Raw genomic sequence first — 12805 nt, forward strand, 5'->3', positions numbered from 1 at the left:
GTTGAGAAATCAGCTGATAGCCTTATTGGTGCTCCCTTGTATGTTATTAGCTGTTTCTCTCTTGCTGCCTTAAGATTCTCTCCATCTTTGAATGTTGCCATTTTAATTATGATGTTCTTGGAGTGTGCTCTTTGGGACCCTCTTCATTGGGACCCTCTGTGCTTCCTGGACTTGTGTCACTTTTTCTCTCATCAAGTTCGGGAAGCTTTCTGTCATTACTTTTTCAAATGGGTTTTCTCTCCCTTGGCCCTCTTCTCCTTCTGGTATTCCTATGATATGGAAATTATTATGTTTCCTGTTTTTCTGAAACTTTCTTAAACCTTCTTCCTTCTTTTTCAGGCTTTTTTTCATTTTGGTGCACTGTCTGGGAATTTTTTTCTACGTTGCCCTCCAGGTCCCTGATCTGTTTCTCTGCTTCATATATCCTTCTTTTGATCCCTTCTACTGTGTTCTTCAATTCAGAAACTATTCTTCATTTCCCCCTGGTTCTTATTGATATTTTCTATGTCCTTTTTAATACTGGTATAGTTTGAAGTAAGATCCTTGTAGCTTCTCTGGAGTTCTTTGTAGTTCTCACTGAGCTCACTGAGCTCATTGAGCTTCCTTATAACCATAATTTGAACTCAGTGTCTGATAGTTTGCTTGCCTTTATTTCATTTAGCACTCTTCCTGGCGATTTCTCTTCTTCTTTCTACGGTGGTTTGTTTCTTTGTCTCCTTATTTTAGGTCACTCCTCTTATTTGTTTTTGCTTCTTAGATTGATCTGCTTTAACTTTCTGTCTTTGCGTGACCTCCTGCGGTAGGAGACCTGTGGGATGCAGTGGTTCACTCTCCTTCATATCCTGAACTTGATGCTCTTGGCATGCCCTTTATGCCATTTATGGTCTGTCTGGTTGTATCTGGACTTCAGTTGTTATTGCATTGCTCTTTGCTGGGTCCTTCCCTCTGACTAGCTGACTGAGAGTCACTCCTTCCACCATTTCTTGTGTACTGTTGTTGAGTTGCTGCCAAAACACCACACAACCCAAGCAGGAAACCCACACCTACAAAGATAACCCCCACCCACAATCTCACTATCAACCACAAGTGAGTATTAATAAAGTTGTAAATAGATTAAGACTACTATTAGAAAGTAAAAACAAATAAGATTTGGCTATCTGAAAGAAGAATGATTTTTGAGAGGGGTAATGGAGGAGCAATGAGTAGCAAATAGGGACAAGGCAGTGAGAGAAAAAAGTAAAATTTACATCATATATAAAATGGGAGGGAACAAGGCAGAATGATGTAAGAGAGGGAAAGAATATAGTGTTGTTTATACAGAAATATTACACACACGAACACACCCACACACACGCACACATATAGTGAGTGAGAGAACAAAAAAATATAAGAAATACAAATAAAAAGAAAAAATAGAAACCAAATTAGAGAAAAATTTCACCACAGCACTATCAACAACCAATGAGCTAAGATTAATATAGTCAGGATTGGGGTAAGAGGTGAGAAAGGAAGAAAAGCTTAAGAGATATTTAGAGAAAAGAGAATGATTTTGAGATGATAGATGGAGAAGGAATACTAAGAGTGAGGAATGAAAGCCTTACTAAGACAGGAAAAAATTCAAATTCAAAGTGAAAGAAGGAAAGAGCTGGAGTTAGGTACAAATGGAGTAGGAGAGGGGCATGATAAAATGTGAGAGTTGAAATACCAAAATAATGAAGATCTATGAATAAAATTTCAGAAATGCCACAACTACCACTGTATCCACAATCAATGAGCAGAGTGATCAAGATTGAGAGAGAATAAGTGTATTTTATGAATGGGAAAAAAGTGCGGTGACTAATGAAAACAAAAATGGTTTTGGGAGGCTGGAGAGAGGAGAAATATTAAGACTGCAGGATGGAAATGAGTCATAACAAGAGAGAATATAGAATTTAAAACAAAAATAAGAAGAGGAAATCAGATGGTAAAGTTGAGTGAGAGAAGGGAGAAGCAAAATATAAGATTTAAAATAAACCATAATATAAAAACCGGTGACTTAAAATGCACACACTGGGAGGACAAGAAATGAGTGTTAAAAGGATATGCAGGAGACAACTGACATAGAAGACCACGGTAGGATTTGTCCCCATAGAATCTGGTTTTAACCACTTTCTTCCTTTCTGTATGTGCCCTTGGTGATGTCATATCATGTCCCAGTCTGGAACTAGGCTGGTTGTTGTTCAAGACTACCAAAGCTCTATTTTCTGTGTCAGTCTCCTTCAGTTGTTAATCTATTCAATCTGTAATCAGCAATCAGGCTTAAGCACCCAGGATAGGGCCAAGTAATTCCTGTGGGCAAGGCTATTACTTCCCCTCAGGCTGATGCCACTTGGAGGGGAGTGCTCTGCCTGAGCTAGATGGCTTCCGCAGTATGGGGGATGAGTTAGCACTGGGGTCCTGTCAGCTGTTCCCTCAGTTCTCTCCCCAAAGCCACCACTCCAAACTCTCCTCAAGTGTCTCTAGTCTGCTCTGCCCTCCCTCTGCCAGAGCCCAGGGTAAGTGAGTACATTTTCCCTTTATGAATCTTTCTGTGTCTCCAGCCATCTCCCTCAGGCCAGCAAAAACAAACAAACAACAACAACAAAAAAAAAACAACAACGGAAAAAAACTTTTTGCTTTCCACAGCTGGATGCTATTTGGTTTATCTCAGTTCTGATGCTGTAGGCTGGTGGGCCCAGCTTGCAGTTTAGACCCCACACTTCTCAGGAGGAACCATCAGGGCACTGAAATATTTCTCCATACCTTCAACTGCCACCCATGGGAGCCCAGTTGGACCCCTTGCATCTCCTTTGCAATCTGTACCAGACATATTGTGATGAAGTGGTTTCTCCTGTCTGTCCATGGTTATAAAGCTTCTCTACAGCTAGTGTTCAGTTGGTCATTTCAGATGATTTCTTCACAATTAAGTTGTAATTCCAGATTGGGTTTGGGAAGAGGTTTGTGTAGCTTTCACTCACTTCTCCACCATCTTGGATCTTCCCCCAGGAATTAGCATTCTTTAGAATGGCAAATTTATGAATACATTTTCATAACTTTTAGAAACTGTTTTTTCTCCATTGGCAAATATACTCACAAATTTTACTTGGGAATTACTGTATTTCTTTAGTGTGCCAAAAGTGAGCTGTTTCATTATCTAGTGACTTTGGCAACTTTTACAGAGGCTAGAGAAATAGCAGGTGAGGTATCAGCCTTGGTAGAGCTTGCTCCCAAGACCACAGTTCCTGAGCCCCCAAAAAGAGGATTCAGAGTGTTTAAAAGACTCATTTTTTTTCTTCCTGAGTTTTACTGTCTATCTAACAAACTCTTTGATAGGATCAAAATTAAGCTACTCCTTTTCAAAGCAGAAACAAAAATGAAATCTAAAGCCAAGACAGAGCTTCAAGGAGGGACTGGGACACTAGCCTTAGAATCTTATGTCACACCAACCAGTAACACAAATGACCCTGACAAGGTCCAAATGCACAAAGCCCAGTAGTGGAGACATTATCTCATACCAACTGGCACCACAAATACACAAAAGCCCAAACAACAAAGACATTATCTCACACCAACCAGTATGGCAAATAACCTCTGCAAGGTCCAAATGACACAACCCAAATGGTGGAGACCAAAAGTTCCTGGTGTATACAAATAGCAAAGGTCAAAGCATGTCCCAAAAGGATAAGCAAGCAAGCAAAGAATAATTATAACCAAGGCAGATAAAAGAGAGTTCTCAAAAGGAAAATGACTTCCTCCCATGGAGGAAAAGAGAAACAGAACTAACAGACAGTTAAAAAGCAATGTAATTTCCATGAAAATTTCTCTAAATAATAATATTCTGAATAAAAAACACAGCTATTAGGATTGGAATCCATCAACTCCCCAGATTGGAATCTGTTGATTCCCCAGAGACCCACTTTACCCACCAGTAAAGTGTCTTTAAAGGTAGCTGATGCCTTGAGAAGAAGAGCAGGGAGAGTTCCTGAGATAAAGAACTGGGAAATTCCTGCAATCCCTGCAATGTGGTCAGCCTGCCACAAGCATCTGGGATGCCCCAGACCTGAGCCCTCTAGGTCTTACTGAGGTCCATATAGTCCCATCTGTCATTGCCAAAAACTGTAAATGAACATAGGTCCGATTGCCTGCTGTTATGAAAGCCAATACTTGAGAGACAGGCACTGATTTTAAAAAAAAGTGGTTTATTTGCAGATGCTGGCCATCTGGAAGATGGGAGACTCATGTCACTAAGCCTATCTCTACCTCTCATTAGAGGCAGGGGTTTTTTATAGGGAGGGGAAGCAGAACAAAGAGATCAAGGAGGGGGTTTGCAAATGCACAGGCGAGCACAGTCCATTCCAGTAAGGCAAGTGATGGTCTGGTGTGTATTTCCAGGTTTAGCCATCCTGGCATCATGTCATTCTGACTCCATGGTTGAAGGGCAGCAAATCTCCCAGAGTTGGGATGCTTGAAGGTCAGGGTCTGTGTCTTTTGAAGTCCGTTCCTAGGATTCTTATACAAGCATGTTGTTCACTTACAAGCTATATATTAGTTAGAGTTAGCACTTACAGAAGCAATGTCAAACAAATGATGGGGTAGGTTACAATTTCCCACAGTTACAATTTTCCACTGTTGCAATGGTCGAAGACATCACCTTAAATACAATCTTCAGCTAGAGACAAAAGAAAGAAAATGGAGCTATGGGAGGTGACCAAAAAAAGCACAGTAAACAAGGGTACGATTGTTTACAATATTTAATTATAAACCTTTATTGATAATATTCTGATTTGATTTTGAGCCATCCTTCTCTTCCTGGTAGAGAGGTATACCCTTACAATAGAAGCTTTCCTTATAAATATAAATTTATCTTTCCAAAGGGTAAATCCTATTCTCTATTCAGATCTCCTTCTATATCTGTTCTTTCTAAAACATAAACAGCTTAAAATAATCCTTATGCCAGAAAGTCATATTTTGAAGTGACATATTCTTCTATCTTTAGAATAATCAGTGTTTACTAACATCCAGTAATTGTTTTGTTTTTCTTTTTTTGTTTTTTTTTTTAATTTTATTTTTTGGTTATTCAATTACAGTTGTCCTATTTTTCCCCCATTGCTCCCCCCTCCCAGCCCATCCCTTCTCCCACAATCATATCCCTCCCCATTGTCCATGTCCATGAGTCATTCTTATACGTTCCTTGACTAGACCCTTCCCTTACTTATCCCCCTTCTCTCCCTCCCCCCTCTCCCCTACTGACTACTATTCTAATCTTTGCCTATTTAGTTTCTTTGTTTGTGTTGCTCTTTACTTTCCTGTATTGGGTGATATCATATGGTATTTTGCTTTCTTTGCTTGGCTTATTTCACTAAGCATAATTCTCTCTAGTTCCATCCATGTTGTCGCAAATGGCAGGGGTACCTTCTTTCTGTCTGCTACATAGTATTCCATTGTGTAGATGTACCAAAGTTTTTTGATCCACTCATCTACAGATGGGCACTTAGGCTGTTTCCAGCACTTAGCTATTGTTAACAGGGCTGCTATGAACATAGGGGTGCATAAGTTTTTTTGAATTAGGGTTTTAGGATTTTTTGGGTATAATCCTAGCAGTGGAATCACTGGTTCAAATGGTAGTTCCATTTTTAGTTTTTTGAGGTAATTCCATACTGTTTTCCATAGTGGCTGCATCAGTCTGCATTCCCACCAACAGTGCAGTAGGGTTCCCGTTTCTGCACATCCTCGCCAGCATTTGTTGTCTGTTGATTTGTTGGTGATGGCCATTCTAACAGGTGTAAGGTGGTATCTCATTGTGGTTTTTACTTGCATCTCTCTGATGGCCAATGATGTTGAGCATTTTTTCATGTGCCTATGGATCTTCTGTATGTCCTCTTTGGAGAAGTGTTTGTTCAGGTCCTTTGCCCATTTTTTATTTTTTATTTTTATTTATTTATTTATTTATTTTCCTTTGCCCATTTTTTAATTGGGTTGTTTGTTTTCTTGATGTTGAGTTGTATAAGCTCTTTATATATTTTGGAGATCAGTCCACTGTCTGTGATATCATTGGCAAATATGTTTTCCCATATGGTTGGATTCCTTTTCATCTTGCTGATGTTTTCTTTTGATGAGCAGAAACTTTTTAGTTTGATGTAGTCCCATTTGTTTACTTTTTCCTTTATTTCTCTTGCCTTAGGAGATGTATCCGTGAAGATATTGTTACGTGTGATATCTGAAATTTTCCTGCCTATGTTTTCCTCTAGGACTTTTATGGTGTCACGGCTTACATTTAAGCCTTTTATCCATTTTGAGTTTATTCTCGTGTGTGGTGTAAGTTGGTGGTCTAGTTTCATTTTTTTGCACGTCCCTGTCCAGTTCTCCCAGCACCATTTGTTAAAGAGGCTCTTCTCACTCCATTTTATGTTCCTTTCTCCTTTATCAAAAATTAGTTGACCATAGAGGCCTGGGTTTATTTCTGGGCTTTCAATTCTGTTCCACTGATCTATATGTCTGTTCTTATGCCAATACCAGACTCTTTTGATCACAGTGGCTTTGTAGTATTGTTTGATGTCTGGTATCGTGATTCCTCCTGCTGTGTTCTTCTGTTTCAAGATTGCTTTTGCTATCCGGGGTCTTTTTTGGTTCCATATGAATTTTTCGAGTATTTGTTCTAGGTCTGTGAAATATGTCATTGGTATTTTAACAGGGATTGCATTAAATCTGTAAATTGCTTTGGGTAGTATGGTCATTTTGATGATGTTGATTCTTCCCATCCATGAATATGGTATTGGCTTCCATTTATTTGTATCTTTCTTAATTTCTTTCTTCAGTGTTACATAATTTTCAGAGTACAGGTCTTTTAACTCATTGGTTAAGTTTATTCCTAGGTACTTAATTTTTCTTGTTGCTATAGTAAATGGTATTTTCTTTTTTGTCTCTGTCTCTGATATTTTATTGTTGGTGTACAGAAATGCCTTAGATTTCTGTGTATTTATTTTGTACCCTGCTCTTTTGCCAAATTCACTTATTATATCAAGTAGTCTTTTAGTGGATTTTGTAGGGTTTTCTAGGTATACTATCATGTCATCTGCAAATAGTGATAGTTTTACTTCTTCTTTCCCAATTTGGATGCCTTTTATTTCTTTGTCTTGTCTGATTGCTGTGGCTAGGACTTCCAACAGTATGTTGAATAGAAATGGGGAGAGTGGACAGCCTTGTCTAGTTCCTGATTTCAGGGGGAATGCTTTCAGTTTTTGTCCATTGAGTATGATGTTGGCTTCAGGCTTCTCATATATAGCCTTAATGATGTTAAGGTATGCTCCCTCTATTCCCATTTTGCTGAGTGTTTTCAACATAAATGGGCGTTGTACTTTATCAAATGCTTTTTTTGCATCTATAGATATAATCATGTGATTTTCGTCTTTCATTTTGCTTAGGTGATGTATTATATTTATTTATTTGCGAATATTAAACCATCCTTGCATCCCTGGGATGAATCCCACTTGATCATGGTGTATGATCTTTTTGATATATTGTTGGATCTTGTTTGCCAAAATTTTATTGAGGATTTTAGCATCTATGTTCATCAGTGATATTGGCCTGTAGTTTTCTTTCTTTGCTGTGTCTTGACCTGGTTTTGGGATTAGGGTAATACTGGCTTTATAGAAAGAGTTTGCGATTTTTCCCTCTTCTTGGATTTTTTGGAATAGTTTGAGGAGGATAGGAGTTAGTTCTTCCCTAAATGTTTTGTACAATTCATCTGTGAAGCCACCCGGTCCAGGGCTTTTGTGTGCAGGGAGATTTTTGATTACTGTTTCAATTTCCTTCTTTGTTATTGGTCTGTTGAGACTTTCTACTTCTTCTTGATTCAGTTTTGGAAGGTTATATGTTTCTAGAAATCTGTCCATTTCTACTAGGTTGTCAAATTTCTTGCCATATAGTTGTTTGTAGTAATTTCTTATAATTGTTTGTATTTCTGAGGTATCAGTCGTGATTTCCCCTCTTTCATTTCTGATTTTGTTTATTTGGGTCTTCTCTCTTTTTTTCGTAATGAGCCTGGCTAGAGGCTTGTCAATTTTGTTTATTTTTTCAAAGAACCAGCTCCTAGTTTTGTTGATTTTTTGGATTGTTCGTTTAGTTTCTATGTCATTTAATTCTGCTTTGATCTTGATGATTTCCTTTCTTCTTTTTGCCCTAGGCTTTGTTTGTTGTTGCTGTTCTAGTTCTTGTAGCTTTATGGTTAGGTTTTTTATTTGAGATTCTTCTATCCTTTTCAGATATGCCTCTATTGCTATGAACTTCCCTCTTAGGACTGCTTTTGCTGTGTCCCATAGGTTTTGGGCTGTTGTGTGTTCATTCTCATTAATTTCTAGAAATTTCTTGATTTCCTCTTTGATGTCATTGTTAACCCATTCATTATTTAAGAGCGTGTTATTCATTCTCCATGAGTTTGGGTGCCTTTGATTTTTTTCCCTGAGGTTGATTTTTAGTTTCAAGGCATTGTGGTCTGAAAAGATGCTTGATATGATTTCAATTTTCTTGAATTTGTTGAGGCTTGTTTTGTGTCCTATTATGTGGTCTATCTTTGAAAATGTCCCATGTGCCTTTGAAAAGAATGTATATTTTGCTTCTTTGAGGTGGAAAGTTCTATATATATCAGTTAGGTCCATGTGATTTAGTGTGTTGTTCAATGCCTGTATATCTTTGGTGTTTCTTTGCTTGGATGATCTGTCTATTATTGATAATGGAGTGTTGAAGTCCCCTACTATGAATGTGTTGTTGTTGATATCATTCTTGTGGTCTTCTAGTATTTGCTTTATGTATTTGGGTGCTCCTATGTTGGGTGCATATATGTTTATCAGTGTTATATCTTCTTGATGAGTCGTTCCTTTAAGTATTATGAAATGTCCTTCTTTGTCTCTTTTTATTGCCCTTGCTTTGAAATCTGTTTTGTCTGATATGAGGACTGCTACCCCAGCTTTTTTTTCAGGTCCATTTGCTTGAAATATTTTTTTATATCCCTTTACTTTCAGTCTATGTGAATCTTTTGTTTTGAGGTGTGTTTCTTGTAGACAGCAAATATGTGGGTCCTGTTTTCTTATCCATTCCGTTACCCTATGTCTTTTAATGGGACCATTTAATCCATTTACATTTAAGGTTATTATTGACATGTATTTATTCATTTCCCTTTTGTATCTCTGTTCCTCTACTCTTTTTTTGTTTTTTCTCTTCCTTTTTCTTAGAATATTCCCTTCAGCATCTCTTGCAATGTTGGTTTTGTGGAGATGTATTCTTTTAGTCTTCCTTTGTCTGAGAAACTCCTTATTTCACCTTCTATTTTGAATGTGAGCCTTGCTGGATAGAGTATTCTTGGTTGTAGGCCTTTGTTTTCCATTGCTTGAAATATTTTTGACCGTTCCCTTCTGGCTTGTAATGTTTCTGTTGAGAAATCGGTCAATAGCCTTATTGGAGCTCCCTTGTAAGTTATTTGCTGTTTTTCTCTTGCTGCTTTTAGGATTCTCTCTTTGTCTTGGAATGTTGCCATTTTAACTATGATGTGCCTTGGAGTGGGTTTTGGGGGGGTTCCTCTTTATTGGAACTCTCAGTGCTTCTTGGACTTGCATCACTTTTTCTCTCATCAGGTTTGGAAAATTTTCTGTCACTATTTCTCCTATCAGTTTTTCAATTCCATGCTCCTTTTCTTCTCCCTCTCTTATTCCTATGATCCTGATATTATTATTTTTAATGCTATCCTGTAATTCCCTTACATCTTGTTCATATTTTTTCAATCTTTTTTCATTTTGCTGTATCATTTGAGAATTATTACCTACATTATCCTCTAACTCACTAATCCGATCATCTGCTTCGTTTAGTCTGCTTTTGACTGATTCTACTGTGTTTTTCAGTTCAGAGATTGCATTCTTCATTTCTTCCTGGTTCTTGTTGATAGTTTCTATGTCTTTTATTATGCTGGTGTAGTTCTCTGCAAGTTCCCTGGAATTTTCTTGGACCTGTTGCCAACTTCTTTGGAGGTTGTCATAGTTGTTTTTGAGGTTTTCGAGCATATTCAGCTTCTTCACCACCATAGTTTTGAATTCCATGTCTGACATTTGGGCTATGTCTATTCCATCTACCTCTCTTTCTGCGGATTCCTCTTTTCTTTTCATTGAGAGATTGTTTCTGCGTCTTACCATGTTGGATTCTTCTTGTTTGTTTTTGTTATTTGAATTTGTCTGCTTTGCCTTCCCACCTTTATGGTATGAGATTTTTTATGGTAGATCTGGGGGTTTCAGTGGTGCAGTCTCTTTGATCTCCTGAGCCTGATGTTCTTGGGGTACCTTTTATATCATTTGTTTATGCTGTCTGATTATATTTCAGATTTTTTTGTTAGGATATTCCTTCTGGCTTGTTGATTGAGAGTCACTCTATCCACTTTATCTCAAATTCTTTTGTGGAGATGCTGTTAAAAACATAAACACACAGCCCCAGCAGGAGACCTGCACCCTCAAAAATATCCCCCACCCTCTATCCTGCTATCATCAGCCAACGAGCCAGTATTAATATAAATGTAGAGAGATTAGAGCTTTTACACTATAGGAAGAATAGATAAGAGTTGTTTTAGTGAAGGAAAAATATGATTTTTGAGAGAGGGGATAATAGGTTAATAATAGTTGAGACTGTGCAAGACAGTAGGTAATATTTACGTTGTATGTTAATAACTATAGAAAAAAAGGGGGGGAAGAGTGCAGAATATAGTAGGAAAGTGGAATTATATAGTATTGGATTTATATAGTAGTTATAGTCTATTTATTTAGAGTGAAAGGGAGGCTAAACTAGGCCCACAAACAAACAACAATTGAAGAAGAGGGATAAGAAGGAAAGATTATATAAAACAGATTAGAGATATAGTTTGTTTTTTCCTCCTTCCTTCCCCTCCTCCCTCCTCCCCTCCTCTTTCAGGAAGAAAAGAAAAAGGAAAAAGGGAAAAAGAAAAAAAAAAAAGGAATGTTTTTACTCAGTTCAGCCTCCTTGTGTTGTCTTCTTTTTCTGCGTCCACAGCTGGTCTAATGTGATGGGTCAGAGATTTCTATTCCTCGCAGCAGTGGTGTGCATGAGGTGGCTGGCAGGGCGCAATGCAAGGCAGCCAAGAGCCCACCTCAGGTCTGCCATGCCGTGCTCCAGGAAAGCAGGCCATGCCACGCTCTGGGGAAGCTGGCGAGGTGTTTTTTTCACTCAAGCATCAGTGCACGCCCAAGGTGGCTGGGGAACTAAGCTCAGGCCTGCCGCGCCACACTCCTAGAAACCAGGCCACGCTGCGCTCCGGGAAAGCCCTTGAGGTGTTTTTTCAGCTGGAGCACCAGTGGGCGCCCAAGGTGTCCAGGGAACTAAGCTCCAGCCTGCCTCACCACGCTCCAAGAAAGCCCTTGAGGTGTTTTTTGGCTCGAGTGCCAGTGTGCTCCCAAGCGGCTGGGGAGCTAGCCTCAGGCCTGCAACGCCGTGTTCCGGGAGTTGGTCTTTCGCCTCTTAAGGCAGGGCCACAGACACTTGTGCTCAGTAGATGTGAGTGTCTTTGAGTCGCTGCTGCCCGCTGTTCCCATGCTGCAGCCGCCTACTCTTCCCGCACCTCCTGAGCGGCACGCGCAGAGCCTGGGCAAGTGCTCTGTGCTCTGGATTCCGGCCTGGTACTTTGGCCTGGCGCCCACTGGGCTGGCCAGGGGCGACTGCGCACAGTCTTCTGCATGTCCAGTGGGCCCTCCCTGCGCCCATTGGGTCACTGATTTTATGTCTGTTGGCGTGTGTCCGAGGGGCACCTGGATGCACAGCCCTGCGCACCTGGGCCAGTGAATGAGGGCACTTCCCTATGCGTGCCCCCGTGACCCAAGGGGAGGGTTGGGGAGTGGATGAGTGCACCACTACGCCTGCACTCCTCAAGAATGGCCTACCACTCCCAAACTTTCCTCCCCTCTCCACCGTCCACTAGAGAAAACTATAAAGGAGTATTATGTTCTCACTTGCCCGACAGCACGCTGTTTCCTGTCCTCCAGCGCCAATGCACTGGTCCAGTCCCGTCTCTGCCAGCGGGTGGAGATCCGCTCTCCTCCCAACTCCTCTCCCAGGTAGCCTGTGGTCGCCAACAAGCCTTTGTGTACTTCCGGCCACAGCTCCGGCAGCCGCCCCAGTCAGGAATCCTGTTTCGTCCCCTTTTCCTCCGCTATCCTCACTAAACAGGTTGTTCCCAGATGGATTTTCTCTAATCCAGCAGTGCCTTGGCTCAACTCCTGCCAGTGTCCAGCTGCTCACTGAGATGTTCTGTCTGCAGTTAGCCCAAACTGCAGACGGGTCTCCGGAACCTGAAACCGCAGCCTCTCCTCACTCCTCCGCCATCTCCCCCACCCAATAATTGTTGATAAGAAGAAGGTTGATTTTTAACATTCATATCCCTTTATAGATCCCCCCAAATTATAATACCCTTATATTTTCTTCTCTCAAAATTTTATTTTCTAAATCTTGTGTCCAATGTTTCTTTCTAAAGTGGCAATGTACATGTATTGTTTCACTCATCAAATGATTAAGTTAAATGCTGGGTATATTATTCCATGGAGAATACAACTCCCCTGCCTAACCTATTTTACATTCCTTCCTATAACCTGGATCTTAATATAATTGTCCCTATGTGGTAAGCTTAATAATGGTCCCCAAAGCTGTCCACAACCTAATTCCTGGACCCTTTGATTATTACCTTATATGGCAAAAGGGACTGTGCAGATGTGATTAAGTTGAGGATCTTGAGATAGGGGATTTT

This window comes from Furipterus horrens, unplaced genomic scaffold (assembly GCF_987537825.1).
Source record: "Furipterus horrens unplaced genomic scaffold, mFurHor1.1.pri manual_scaffold_12, whole genome shotgun sequence".
In the NCBI taxonomy this organism is placed as follows: domain Eukaryota; kingdom Metazoa; phylum Chordata; class Mammalia; order Chiroptera; family Furipteridae; genus Furipterus; species Furipterus horrens.